Here is a 4518-nt window from a genome sequence, read left to right as displayed (position 1 = left end):
ATTCAGAAAGATATATGTACCCTTATGTTCATGGCAGCTTTATCGGCAATAGTCAAGATGTGGAAGCCACCAAAGTGTCCATCGATAAACAATTGGATAAAGAAGTTTTCATATATATGTATGAAAACTGGACACACACACACACAGTGGAATATTACTCAGCCATAAAAAAGAATGAAATCATACGACAACATGAATGGACCTAGAGGGCATTATGCTAAGTGAGATGTAGCAGACAGAGAAAGACAATTACCTTACGATATCACTTATATGTAGAATCTACAAAACAAAACAAATGAACAAACACAACAAAACAGAAATGGACTCATAGATGCCAAGAACACGCTGGTGGCTGCCAGATGGGAGAGAGTGGAGGGATGAGTGCAATAGTTGAGAAAGATTGAGAAGTTCCAGATTCCAGTTATAAAACAAATGTCCTGGGGTGTGATTTACAGCATAGGGAATAGAGTCCATAATACTGTAATAACATTGTATGGTGACAAATTGTAACTAGACTTATCTTGGTGATCATTTTGTAGAGTATAAAAATATCAAGTTACTATGTTGTGTTCCAGAAAACTAATATATAATATTGCCTGTCAAGTATACACCAATTTTAAAAAAGAAGAAAAAATACTATCTTAAAAAGAGGAGGGGAGCTTCCCTGGTGGCGCAGTGGATAAGACTCTGTGCTCCCAATGCAGGGGGCCGGGGTTTGATCCCTGGTCAGGGAACTAGAACCCACATGCATGCCACAACTAAGAGTTCGCATGCCACAACTAAGAAGGCCACATGCTGCAACTAAGTAGCACACATGCTACAACTAAGGAGCCCACGTGCTGCAACTAAGGAGCCCACCTGCTGCAACTAAGACCCAATGCAACCAAATATATAAGTAAATATTTTTTTTTAAAAAAGAGGGACTTCCCTGGTGGTCCAGTGGTTAGGACTCTGTGCTTTCACTGCTGAGGGCGCAGGTTCAATCCCTGGTCAGGGAACTAAGATCCGGCAAGCTGCACGCTGCAAGCAAAAAAAAAATTTTAATTAAAAATGTGTAAAAAAGAGTGTGGTGAGATAAAGAGCGGGCGTCAGATGAAACTTTGAAAGGATGCTGATTGAAAGGCCAAGTGCCTCCTGAAGTTTGACTCCCAAGTGGTCCAGACAAACTGAGGACTTGAAGAGGAGGAGTCATGTGATGCTACTGGAATGTTCATTTGTTTCTTCGTTTAAATGGGGTTTATTATTTTTTTAAAGAAGTTTTGAGTTCACAGCAAAACTGGGCAGAGTACAGAGAGGTGCCTCATGCCCCTGCTCTGCTGTTACTGCTCTCTCCATCCACCCCCTCCCCGCCACCCACACAGGTGCTCAGAGTTTCCCTCTCCCCAACCATCCTATCAACATTCTGTGTGTTGGTCACTATCGCTGAATCTACATGGACACATCATGGTCATCAGAGTCCAGAGTTTACACTAGGGTTCACTCCTGGTGTTGTACATTCTATGGGTTTTGACAAATGTATCTCGCCGTGAATGTATCACAATGAATAGTTTCACTGCCTTGAAAGTCCTCTGTGCTTGAGCTATTTATCATACCCCACCCCTTAACCCCGCCACAATCCCCTAGCAACCCACCCTTTCTGTGGTTTGCCTTTTCCCAAATGTCATAGGTAGTTGGTACCCTAAGATATGGCACCTTTCCAGATTGGCTTCTTTCAGTGAGTGACATGCAGTTAAGGTGCCCCACCTGTCACCCCGTGGCTCCCTCTCTCTTTCATTTTTCTTTTCAGTGCAAAGAACATTCTGCTGCGTGGATGGAGCCCCGTCTATCTGTCCATTCACCTCCCGAAGGACATCTTGGTTGCTTCCAAGTTCTGGCAGTTATGAATAAAGCTGCCGTAAACGTCCAGAAGCAAGTTTCTGTGTAGACGGAAGCATTCGACTCGTTTAGGTCCATCAGTACCAAGGAGTTTGAGGGCTGGATCGTAGAGGAAGAATGTGTTTCATTTTGAAAGACCCAGCCCACGTTCACAGAGCTTCTGAAGATGGTCGCTGAGAGCATGTCAGCATGCTGAGGAGTCAAGCCAAGGAAGGAGGTAGAATTCAAAGATGCCGGCAGGGAAGATGTGGCCGAGACCGAACCTGACCTCCACCCTCTTAGAGCTGACGGCTGGTCCTGAGAATTAAATGGGCATGAAACAGACTCACAGGAGGGAACCATACACATTTATATTTCCCACAAGTTTTACCTGACCCAGGGCGCCCTCCTAAGGAAATGAAGAAAGGCCCAGAGAAGTGGCAAAAGCTAAATTCTTTTCTGTTGGGTTGAACACAGAGAGGCGATTGTGGAAAAGAACCTACACTATGTGGGGAGGCTAAGGAGGTTGAGAATTATGTTGAACAAGGTCTGTTTTTACAGAATTCTCTCACTCTCCACTGTCTGCCCTTGACGATCGCAATGTCACTCTCCTTCCAGCAGAGGGAAGGCGTCTTCCTCTGCGGGGTGGGGGTGCAGTGGCGGGGGGGGGGGGGGGGGGGGGGGGGGGACATGTTATCTGCTGCTTCCAGGAAGGAAGAGGAGAAGGCTCAGAACGCCCTTCTGTACCTGCTGTATTGTGGGGGGTGGGGGGGGAGTTGTTTTTGCTTTGTTTTTTGAAGTGTCAGTAGCTCAAGACAATATTCTGGTTTCCTTTACATCTAAGTCCTTTACCTGGCGTCTGGCTTCTGACAGGAGGAGGGACACGTTTCTGACATGACGGGCTGGGCAGGCAAGGAGGGATAAGACGGGTGCGGGCCTGTGCCTGTTCTCTTCTCATGTGTTGGGAAGATGATTCTGCTTTTGCCAGATGGGATCTAATTTGTCCATGAACAATCTAGCAAGGTATCAGCTGAAAAGAGGAAGAGCAAAGGTCAGAAGAACGTGGAGAAGATGGATGATAGATGCTGGGGTCTCCTGAGCAGTGATTTCATCAGAGGCACATGCACATCTCTGGTCTCTGAACCACCATGTTTAAGGCCGATTTGGTGTGTAGGTCATTTTCAATGTATGGTGGTACCATCAGGCCACTTTGGGGTACTGTCTCTGGCTCATCTATATGGTGCCGTCGAGCCCACATAAGACGGGGCTCACCCAGGGATGGCATGGTGCCAGAGAAAGGGAGACAGCGGTATGTCATTGAGCTTAAGGTATTTCTAAGAGAGTGACTCTCTGAAGTGACTGAGGTAGGAAAGCAGATGGATATGTCTCCTTGTTTGTTGGGGATGGGGATGGGGAATTTGTTTATTTTCTGGATGAGGTGAAAGAACTCTTAAAGTGAAGGTATTTCTACAAGGGGTCTGTCAGGATGAGGGTGCAGGTCAGTCCATATGCCAAGAAATAGAGAATCTATAATGGCTCAGACTCAGGCCTTTTCTCAGAAACAGGCAGAGACAGGAGTTGGCTTTGGTCATCACAAAGCTAACTGGCACCTCAGTAATCTCGACAGAAGGTTCCCAAAATGAATTGATTTGCAGGGGCCAGCACGCCTGCAGCCGTCTGCCCTCAGGTCTCAGCCCCCAGGTGGGGTACCTTTCACAGGAGAGATTTATTTCTTCCTAAAAAGAAAAAAGAGGTAAAAAGTGTCTCTCTTGCATGGCGCTTTTCTTAAGTAACATTAATTCAAAATAATCAATGTCACTAAGGCATACTTTGAGGGAAATGCCCTCAGATGCCCCCACTCCCCTGATTACAGGGGAGACTTCAGGGTCCTCGTAGGTGGGAAGCACGAGGACCAACCATCTGCATCCAGGACCCCATCTGTAAGACCACACAGATGTGAAATCAACATAAATGTAAACAAATCTGCTTGTGTGTGAGAGACAGAGACAGAGAGAGACAGATAGACCCTGAGAGACATGCACCAAACCATTCAAGATGGTCACCTCTGGGGGTGGGATTGGCAAACCTCTTTTCTTTAGGTAATATTTCAATTTTTTTATAACGTGTGTATTACTTTAATAATTATAAAAAGATTACAATCATACGTCAAGTGTGATCCATTCATCACTCATCTATGGAGTAAAGTACAATATTTTATTTTTAAAATAAAAATGATTTATTAAAAATTTATTACAAGGACAATAAACATTTATAACAGTAAAGTAATGAATTCTAAAGGAATTAAGAATCAAGTAAAGAACAAAAGTTTTTGGTGACTCAGTACCAGGCCAGCTAGGTGGCAGTACATAGCAGGGTCGGGGCAAGTTTCTCCAGGAGGTTGTATGTGTTCTGAATCAGCTTCCAATAGAGGTGAGGAAAAAGGTGTACAAGAATTGTACATTGAACACATGCAGATTAGAAAAGACAGTCTAGTTATTTTTTTAAATTTATTTATTTATGGTTGCGTTGGGTCTTCGTTGCTGCACGCAGGCTTTCTCTAGTTGCGGAAAGCGGGGGCTACTCTTCGTTGCCTACTCTTCGTTGCCGTGCGCGGGCTTCTCATTGCGGTGGCTTCTCTTGTTGAGGAGCACGGGCTCTAGGTGC

This window comes from Phocoena phocoena, chromosome 5, assembly GCF_963924675.1.
Source record: "Phocoena phocoena chromosome 5, mPhoPho1.1, whole genome shotgun sequence".
Taxonomy (NCBI): Eukaryota; Metazoa; Chordata; class Mammalia; order Artiodactyla; family Phocoenidae; genus Phocoena; species Phocoena phocoena.
This window is presented reverse-complemented; position numbering follows the sequence as displayed.